Genomic DNA, 11,168 nt, shown 5'->3' on the forward strand with positions numbered 1-11,168 from the left:
GCACAAGCCTTCAGTCCAGTAGGTTACTAAGTTTCTTGGAGGCTCTTCCACCCCCATGAGACCAGGCATGGGAGCAGCATGGAATAGGGGGGAGAACTTGAATGAACCCAGAGCTTGGTCTTTCCATGGGGCTACCCTAAGAGAAGAGTACCTGTGAAGCCAGAGAGCCCACTTTCTTCTTCTCAGAAGCTTCCTCCTCTGCCCCAGGCACTGTAGGAGGGAGCTCAGTCTGAGCCAAGAATTTGGCCAGTTGCCACTTCACCCCAGTATGCACTGCTGCAGACCAAGATACCCATGGAGTGTGGGGTCTCATGCCTTTTCACCTGGGAACCTGTAGTGTACCCACCCAGAGTGCCAAATTTGGGAGTTCCCGGCCTGCTGGCATTTTGAGGACTTGTGCACCAGTGCATCAGACAAGTGGACCTTGGCACCCTCCTACCAAGACTTGAGCAGTCTGTTGGGGACACAGAGCAAAGGGGTGGATTCTGGACTTGACACACAGATGAGAAAAACTTTAGGGTGTCTGAGATTGCTGCTAGCTGAGAGAGTGCCCTGAAACCCCACCACCACCACAGGAAAACTTCCATGCTGTATTAGGGTGGATCCTCTGGAAAGGATGAGTTGCCATAGAAACAAGATGCCCTTGTCACTCTGCGGGCACTCATGCTGATAGCTGCAGTCCCTCTCCCACCAATCCCAGCCCACAGAGTCATGTGGGCCCAGAGTCTAGCAGAGTGTTCCTCTTCAGCAGGTGAGTGCTGTGGGCTGAGGCTTCAATGAGGAGTGGATTCCACACCCTTCTGGCTGTGGGACTATGGTGGACCTGAGATTTCTGATGTGGGAGTGCCTTGCCTGTTGGCATTTCACAGAGTAACATTCCAGCAGGTCAGAAAAGCAGGCCAGACCCTGTACTTCCCAGACCCATTCAAGTGGGTGGAGGAGGTCTGGGAGCTGGACTCAGGTGAAGAGGAGGTCCATGTGTAAATAACCAACAAGATAATAGGGTTCCAAAAGAAAGAGATCAGGGAGGGTGCCCATCCCTCCAGACAGGAAAACCACCCTGTCAGAGTGGGGTGAATCCTAGAGAGAGGAAGAGCCCCACCACCCCCAGCAAGCAAACATGTGTTCAGATGTTTTCTGCATCATAGGCCAGCAGGTAAGACAAGTCAGCCTGGGGGAGGTTTGACAACTGGACAGCCAGATTATCAATTCCAGATGGCTCCATATCCATCAGCAGACTTTCTGAGGCATGGGCTATTTCAGCCCCTCCCTCATGGCTTTCCCAGAACCTGGGAGCAGGACCTTGAACCCTGTCAAAACAGCTACCTGACTAGCTGTTGTGGAACCTGAGGACATGCTTTCTGAACCCAGCACCACGTAACCTCACTCCCCCACCCACCTCTGCTGTCACAGAGAAGAAGGACACACTGGTTTTGCTAGAGATTTAGACATCGACATCCAAGTACAAGAAACTCAATGAACACATGGGAAATTTATCTCAAAAAGAAAATCACCAAGATACATAGTCATCAGATTGGCCCAAGTCAACAGGAAGAAGGAACTTCTGTGAGCTGTAAGAAGAAAACTCCAAGTGACTTATGCAGGAAAACCTGTCAGGCTAACTGCAAACCTATCAATGGAGAACTTAGAAACTAATGGATGTAGGGTCCCATTTTCAGTCTTCATAAACATAAAAAGTATCGTCCATAATTTTGTATCTTGCAAAAATTAGTTTCATAAATGAAAAGATATAAAGACCTTTCCAGTCAAGCAAACACTGAAAGAATTTGTCAAGACCAGACCTGCCCAACAGGAAGTACTCAGAACTGCATTATAACATGGATTAGCACAATGAGTGAGCAGATCACTCACCAGTGTAAATCCACTCAAAGCCAAAGTTCAAAGCTAATACAAAATAAATACAAGAGATAAAAATCAATAAAGCACTACCTAACCAAATGAACAGAACAACATGCCACATGTAAATCCTATCAATTAACACGAATGGTTTAAATTCCTCACTCAAGATACATACACTGGCTAAATGGATATAAAAATATAAGCTAAGGATCTTCTATGCCAGAAGATAAACAGTAAACAGTAGACAGATCTAACCCACAAGCAATTTTATAGACTGAAGGCTGAGGGATAGAAAATATATTCCATGCAAATAGAAACCAAAACAAAGCAGGTGTAGTCATTCTTATATGAAATAAAATTGATATCAACAATAGTAAAGGAAGACAAAGATAGTTGTTATATAATGTTAAAGGGAAAAATTCAACAAGAAGACATAACAATACTAAATATTTATGCACCTAACACAGGAGCTAACCCTACTACATTTAAGCAATAGATAATCAGCAGCATGGTAGTTTCCAGAGACTTCAACACCCCACTGACATAACTGGATAGATCATCCAAGCAGAAAATAAAGAAATACTGAACTTAAATTGGTGTTGGGATTCTAGAACAAATCTCTGTGCAGCTAACCTTGAAAAGGTAGAGGAAATGGACACATTTCTGGAAACACACAGCTTCCAAAGACTCAATCAATAAGAACTAGAACTCCTGAACAGATCAATAACAAGCAATGATATTGAGGCAGCAGTAAATTTTCTCCCAAAAACATAACCCAAAAAATCTCAGGATGAATTCATAGTCTGATCTCAGATGGATTCACAATTTTTATCAGATCTATAAAGAAGAGTTGGTACATATTCTACATAAAGTATTTCATAAAATCGAGGAGGGAATTCTCCCCAACTTATACTACAAATCCAGTACTACCTTGATACTGAAGCCAGGAAAGAACACTGGAAAGAAGGAAGGAAGAAAGGGAGGGAGGGAGGGAGGAAGGGAGGGGAAAGAAAGGGAAGGAAAGGAGAGAAAGGAAGAGAAGAAAAGGAAGGGAAGGAAAGGAGGAAAAGAAAGAGAAAGGAAGAAAGAATGAATTTGCAGAACAATATACCGTGTGAGTGTAAATGCAAATATCTTCAATAGAATATTAGCAAACCAAATTCAATAGCACATAAAAAAGTATTCCACCAAGATCACTGGGCTTTATCCCAGGGACATATGGATGGTTCAATATACATAAATCTTTAAATATGATTCCCCAGATCAACAGAAGAAAAAATAAAGATTGTATGATCATCTCAATAGATGCAGTAAAGTATTAGGCAAAATTCAGTACCATTTCATGACAAAAATCCTCAACAAATGAGAGATAGAAGGAATATACTTCAAAATTATGAAATCTTATAGGACAAACCTACAGCCAACATACTGAAAGGGGGGAAAGCTGAAAACATTCCCACTAAGAATTGGAAGAAGACAAGAATATCCACTGTCACCACTTTTATACAATATAGTACTGGAAATCCTAGCAGGAGCAATAAGGCAAGAAAAGGAAAAAAAAAAGTATCCAGATAAGAAAAGAGAAGGTCTGTCCAGGAATGGTAGCTCACACCTGTACTCTAGCACACTAAGAGGCTGAGGCTCAGGAGTTTGAGAACAGCTTGAGAAAGAGCAAGACCCCATTTCTACTAAAAACAGAAAAACTAGCCAGGCAATGTGGCTATCCCAGAGGCTGAGACAAGAGGATTTCTTGAGCCCAAGAGTTTGAGGTTTCTGTGAACTATGAGACCATGGCACTCTATCAAGGGCAAAAGAGTGAAACTCTGTCTCAGAAAAAAAAAATGGGGGGCAGGGGGAGAAAAGGAGAGGTCAAATAATTGTTTTTTTGTAGATGATATGACCTTCTATATAGAAAATCCCAAAGATGCCACCAAGAGTCTCCTAGAATTGCTAAATAAATTCAGCAAAGTCTCAGGTTACAAAATCAATGTACACAAATCAATAGCATTCTAAACACCAGTAACAGTCAAGTTGACTGTTTAAACAATGACTCAACATCATTTGCAAACTTATAATACAAATGTCATCTGGAAAAGGTTAATACAAGAATTTGGCTGAAGCCCCAGATTTTCTAGGTTTTAAGTACCAGGTGAAAAACACAAATCTTTATGGAAAAACCCACCTTCAATAGAAATCCTAAAGTACTACCTCATTTAAAGTTCCAAATAATATGAATTTAAAAACTCGGGGAAAAGTGAAGAAGCAATGTGTGTGTGTATATGTATATACACAATGTATATATACACACATACACACACACATAACCACAAAATCATATAGGGGAATATACCTTTAAGAAATTAAAATGACTGAGATTGAAAAGCCAATTACTAGGTCAAGAAAATATTAGATTTAGCAAAGCAATTAACTTCTTTAAGCCAATTCATCTCTGTAATTAATATAATTGATATCTCAAAATATTTTGTGTGACTCTAATGAATTGTATAGGGAAATAGTATAGAAAAATAATAAAGCACTATTTCAAATTGATCATTTGTTTGCAGTTACATATCTATATATTAGCCTGTTATCTATAAGCTTCTATTATCATTCCACCCCCCAATATAGCCAAACCATTATTCTTTTCTTGTGCTAGATAAGATTATAACACAGCCAAAAAACCCAAATCAAGATACTTAGCATAAGAAAAATGACTATAAAGAATAAATGATTAACACTAGCCATTGTGAATAATTCTTAGAAAAGTATTAAGAACCCAGAACTTCCTGGTGCTAGCACAGAACTGAAAGAGAATCATGGAGATTGCATGATTTCAGCATGAACATGTGATGACAGAGAAGACCAGATTTGCGTCATTCTCACCAATTGCATGGCTTTTGGAAAGCTCAGAAGTAATTTATATTTTCCTTAAAAAAAGAGTAAGAATGGCCTGTAATTGACTGAGATTTCATTTTTTCTAGGCAGAATAAAAGACTTAAATGATTGTTGGGTTTGATTATTATTATCAGTAAATAAATTTTATAATTCATTGTGTATATATGTGCATTCTTAAATTCATGTTTCAAGATTCATATTTATTATACATTTAGAGTTTCAGTAAGTATTTATTGCACTTACAATGGTGTTTTTTAGATGTTATATATGAATAAATTGATACAATGACATAATAAGCAAATCAGAGAGTGTTTAAGAAACTGGTAGTCGAATAGAAGAACAAAATTATAACTCACTCAAGCATTTTTTATTATTAAAAATGCAAACATAAATTTATTATATTTTTGAATGTAATACTCTACCCACATATACAGCTCACATTTTATATATTTTTACATGTAACTTACGCATTGCATAAGGATCTTGGCTGTGAAAATATTTTGTATTGAAAAGCTTTCTGCAAACTATAAAGAAAAACAGAAAAATGTCCAGTGATTGCTTCAGCATTAGCAGTTTTTCAGAGGTCAGCTACCTATATTAAATGTTTAAATATTTATATTAAGTAATAAATATTTAATGACTACAATCAGGTTGAAAGGTCTGTGTGAAATAGAACTTAGAATGATATTTCAACACAGGTATATAGAACAGGAAATGTTTAAGGTACAATGCCTAACTAAGGTTAAAAATTGCTTGAGAACATCTTGATATTGAAATATATAAATTTAATAATACTTAAAATGTATTAATAACTACAATAAGAGAAGAAGATAGAACTATTTATTTCTGAGTAAAACCAAGATTATAACTCCATCAGCATTACTCTAGTCTTCACATTTTACAGTCCTCACATCTTAAACACATCTTTCTTTATTTTTATATGTTGAGTGTTCATTGCTGCCCGCACAATATCAAATGTTTCTGAGAAATTTTTAACCTTAATAAGCCATATTTGATAGGTATAGTCTTCTCTCCATGATTGTACTTCTAGATTGTACAAAAGTTGTTTGATCATTCACCTACATAAAATGAAGGGTTTGTTCTTCATTTTTTTAATGCATATATGCAGATAAAACCAAGAACATGAGGGGGGAAGTCCAGTACAAGCTCCAAATGGACTTGAAATAATTGTATAGAAAAAAGCAAAGGTGTGCTTGGACTACAACTTTGAGCTATGAGAGCTACACTTGGATACCACTAAGAATTAGTAAAGCTGAGTAAAAGACCAATACATTTACTTGGAGGCATCAGTGAATTCGAAATTGAGGGTGTGAGGGGACAAAACGCCTAAAGAAAGGAAAACAGTAAGATGAGTCCTACGTCCTGTGTTGTGCTGAAAGTAAAATAGATAAGCATATCTTTAAATAACCTAGCCAGAACGAAGTGGAAATGTTGAACATGCCTATATCAAGTTCTAAAATAGCATCAACTATACAAAATCTCCCTAAAAAGAAAAGCCCAGGACCAGATGGCTTTACGTCAGCATTCTACCAAACCTTTAAAGAAGAACTAGTACCTATATTACTAAACCTCTTCCAAAATATAGAAAAAGAAGGAATACTACCCAACACATTCTACGAAGCTAACATCACCTTGATCCCTAAACCACGGAAAGACCCAACAAGAAAAGAAAATTATAGACCAATATCAATAATGAATATTGATGCAAAAATATTCAAGAAGATCCTAACAAACAGAATCCAACAACACATCAAAAAAATTATACATCATGACCAAGGGGGATTTATCCCAAGATCTCAAGTCTGCTTCAACATACATAAATCTATAAATGTAATTCAGCATATAACCAAACTAAAAAACAAAGACCATATGATTCTCTCAATTGATGCAGAAAAAGCTTTTGATAATATCCAGCATCCCTTCATGATCAGAACATTTAAGAAAACTGGTATAGAAGGGACATTTCTTAAACTGATAGAGGCCATCTACAGCAAACCCACAGCCAATTTCGTATTGAATGGAGTTAAATTGAAATCATTTTCACTCACTTCAGGAACCAGGCAAGGTTGCCCATTGTCTCCATTGCTCTTTAACATTGTCATGGAAATTTTAGCCATTGCAATTAAGGAAGAAAAGGCGATCAAGGGTATCCACATAGGGTCAGAAGAGATCAAACTTTCACTCGTCGCAGATGACATGATCGTATATCTGGAAAACACTAGGGATTCTACTACAAAACTTTTAGAAGTGATCAAGAAATACAGCAATGTCTCAGGCTACAAAATCAACACCCATAAATCTGTAGCCTTTATATATACCAACAATAACCAAGTCTAAAAAAAAAGTCAAGGACTCTATTCCTTTCACAGTAGTGACAAAGAAGATGAAATATTTGAGAGTATACCTAACAAAGGACATGAAAGATCTCTACAAAGAGAACTATGAACCTTTAAGAAAAGAAATAGCTAAAGATGTTAACAAATGGAAAAACATACCATGCTCACGGCTGGGGAGAATCAACATTGTTAAAATATCTATACTACCCAAAGCAATATATAATTTTAATGCAATTCTTATTAAAGCTCCATTGTCATATTTTAAAGACCTTGAAAAAATAATACTTCATTTTATATGGAATCAGAAAAAAACCTCGAATAGCCAAAACATTACTCAGAAATAAAAACAAAGCAGGAAGTATCACGCTACCAGACCTGAGACTACCATAAATGGATAGTGATCAAAACAGCATGGTACTGACACAAAAACAGAAAAGTAGATGTCTGGAACAGAATAGAGAACCAAGAGATGAATCTAGCCACCTACCGTTATTTGATCTTTGATAAGCCAATTAAAAACATTCAGTGGGGAAAAGATTCCCTTTTTAACAAATGGTGCTGGGTGAACTGGCTGGCGATCTGTAAAAGACTGAAACTGGACCCACATCTTTCACCATTAACTAAGATAGATTCTCACTGGATAAAATATTTAAACTTAAGACATGAAACTATAAAAATACTTGAAGAAAGTGCAGAGAAAACTCGTGAAGGAATTGGCCTGGGTGAATACTTTATGAGGAGGACTCCCCAGGCAACTGAAGCAGTATCAAAAATACATTACTGGGACCTGATTAAATTAAGAAGCTTCTGCACAGCCAAGAATATAGTAAGTAAAGCAAGCAGACAGCCCTCACAATGGGAGAAAATATTTGTAGGTTATACCTCCGATAAAAGTTTAATAACCAGAATCCACAGAGAACTCAAACATATTACCAAGAAAAGAACAAGTGATCCCATCTCAGGGTGGGCAAAGGACTTGAAGAGAAACTTCTCTAAAGAAGACAGACGAACCATCTACAAACACATGAAAAAAAGCTCATCATCTTTAATCAGAGAAATGCAAAACAAAACTACTTTGATACATCACCTAACCCCAGTAAGAGGAGCCCACATAACAAAATCCTCCAACCAGAGATGTTGGCATGGATATGGAGAAAAGGGCACACTTCTACACTGCTGGTGGGAATGTACACTAATACATTCCTTTTGGAAGGATGTTTGGAGAATACGTAGAGATCTAAAAATAGACCTGCCATTTGACCCTATAATTCCTCTACTAGGTATATACCCAGAAGACCAAAAATCACAATATAACAAAGACATCTGTACCAGAATGTTTATTGCAGCCCAATTCATAATTGCTAAGTCATGGAAGAAGCCCAAGTGCCCATCAACCCACGAATTGACTAGCAAATTGTGGTACATGTATACCATGGAATATTATGCAGCCTTAAAGAAAGATGGAGACTTTACCTCTTTCATGTTTACATGGATGGAGCTGAAACATATTCTTCTTAGCAAAGTATCTCAGGAATGGAAGAAAAAGTATCCAATGTACTCAGTCCTACTCTGAAGCTAATTTATAGCTTTCACATGAAGGGTATAACCCAACTATAGCACAAGAATATGGGAAAGGGCCAAGGAAGGGGAAGAGATGGGGGAGGTTAGGGTGGAGGGAAGGTAATAGGTGGGGCCACACCTACAGTGCATCTTAGAATGGGTACAGGTGAAACTTACAAAATGCAGAATACAAATGTCTACATACAATAACTAAGAAAATGCCATGAAGGCTATGTTGAAGAGTTTGATGAGATTATTTCATATTGTATATGAAACCAGCACAATGTACCCCTTGATTGCACTAATGTACATAGCAATGATTTAACAATAAATAAATAAATATATAAATAAAATCTTTAAATAACCTCATGAAATAGTGGTAGAAAATTAAAATTTAAAGCTAAGCTTCAACTTTTATTAGAAGCTGAAGAACGTTTATACCCAAGATCTTCTTTTGAGAAAACGAACAAAAAAAAAGTGTTTTTTCCAGGCACTAAAGCTCAGCTTCATACAAGTTTAATTAGAAAAAATACTAAGTTAATCAATCAAATATTGTGAGGCATAAGAGAAGACATGCCTATAAAAAAAACCCGGAGGGAAGATGAAAATATAGAAACAGACCAAAAGACGCATGTGTTAAATTGATGAGAAAAATACTTTATGTTAACTATCATTACTATGTTCAAAATTAGGGGGCAAATAGGGATGAAGAATTTCAGGAGAAAATCAGAAATATATAACACAAAGCATAAACAGCATTCCAAAAAAAAATACAATATTTGAAATAAATGGATATGGTAAATAGCATGTCAGAGAGAAATAAATCATTGTTCATTAAACTGGAAAATAGGCAAGTAGAAAAATACCTAATTTGAAACCAGGCAGAATACAAAATATAAGAGATAGATGAAACATAGTGAAAAATTATAACATGTGTATAATTGGAGTCCCCCAAAAGACAGATTCAAGAGAGGATTGTACAGAATATATAAGAAATGTTCACATAAATTGTGGAAAATCTATAAAACAGTAAATTCAAGGACTAATTCTTAAGCAGGATAAACAAATAAAGAAAACACATATAAACTTACAGTTACACTTCTAGAAGTCAAAAAGAAATATTATTTTGAAAAGAATGATAATACGACTGTTAACATAGCTGTCAACAGACATGATGAGATCTGAAGACAATGAAATGGCATCATCTAGGTGTTGTGAGTGGACAAAAAAAAACAAAACCCACCTAAAATTTTACAACCTGCAAAATGTCCTTTAAAAGTTATGAAAAAATAAAGACATTTTCACATAAACTGAGAAAATATGTTCACAACAAATCACATAAAATAAAATTTCAAAGAAAATTGTTAAGATAGAAGAAAAATGATCTAAAATGGAAAAAAGGTAAAGAATTAAATCTTACTAAGAAGTATACATTTACAGTTCAATCTAAATAGATTCCAGCTTTCTAAGGCAATTGTAACAATATATGTGGATTAAATATATACAGAGAATTAAATACATATAAACAAAAGCCCAAATTTTAGGAAGAGAAGTGTTCTAATGTCTTTACATAGTCTCCAAAGTGGTTATGGTGCTACTGTAGTAATTTATTAATATATTAGATGTTAGAAAGTCAAGAATGCATGTTATAACTTCTAAAACAAGTATTAAAGTAATGGTTAAAATATAAAATGAATAAGTTCACATAAGTAAAATGCCATAATTTAATAACTGAAATTTCTGATTATAGCATCCTAAAAGAACGGGAAAGAGAAAAAAAAAACATACAATAAAGGTAGAATAGAAAAAGGAAATGCTAAAGTGGCCAATCTACAGCAACACGTCAGCAATTATATAAGATATAAACAGACTAAGTGCTCCAGTCAATAGTCAATGAAAGTAGCTCTGAAGTAAAAATATAAAAAAAAAAAACTATAGGATGGTTTTAAAATGTATATGTATATACACAGACACATTAAATATAAAAATGCACAAGTTTAATAATAAAAGAGTGGAAATTATTTATGCATAACTAACCAAAACAAACTTGGTTTATAATATGCAGAACAGCCTTTAAGACAAGAAATATTATCATAAACAAGGATATGTCATAATGATAAATGGATCAATCCACAGGCGAGATAAAAACATTATAAATTTGTATGTATTTTAAAATATAACATCAAAAATACACAAACTAAAATAGAAATAAAAGGAGAAATACACAAGTTAGCATTTATAATGGCAGATTTTAACATAACTTTTCTTAGTAACTAACAGGGCAAACAAAAAATATGAATACGTGTATAGAATATTTGACGACACAATTAATAAAATTGATATAATTGGCAGAGTTGTATCATTGCCAACAATAATGGAAAAATTAATTGTTTATAAATTCACCAGCAATATTTCTCAGGATACAGTAGTCCTAGAAATAAAGTAAATGTCAACAATTTTCAGACAATTATCATATTGAGTATGTTCTCTCTCAAA

This window comes from Nycticebus coucang, chromosome 4 (genome assembly GCF_027406575.1).
Source record: "Nycticebus coucang isolate mNycCou1 chromosome 4, mNycCou1.pri, whole genome shotgun sequence".
Classification (NCBI taxonomy): domain Eukaryota; kingdom Metazoa; phylum Chordata; class Mammalia; order Primates; family Lorisidae; genus Nycticebus; species Nycticebus coucang.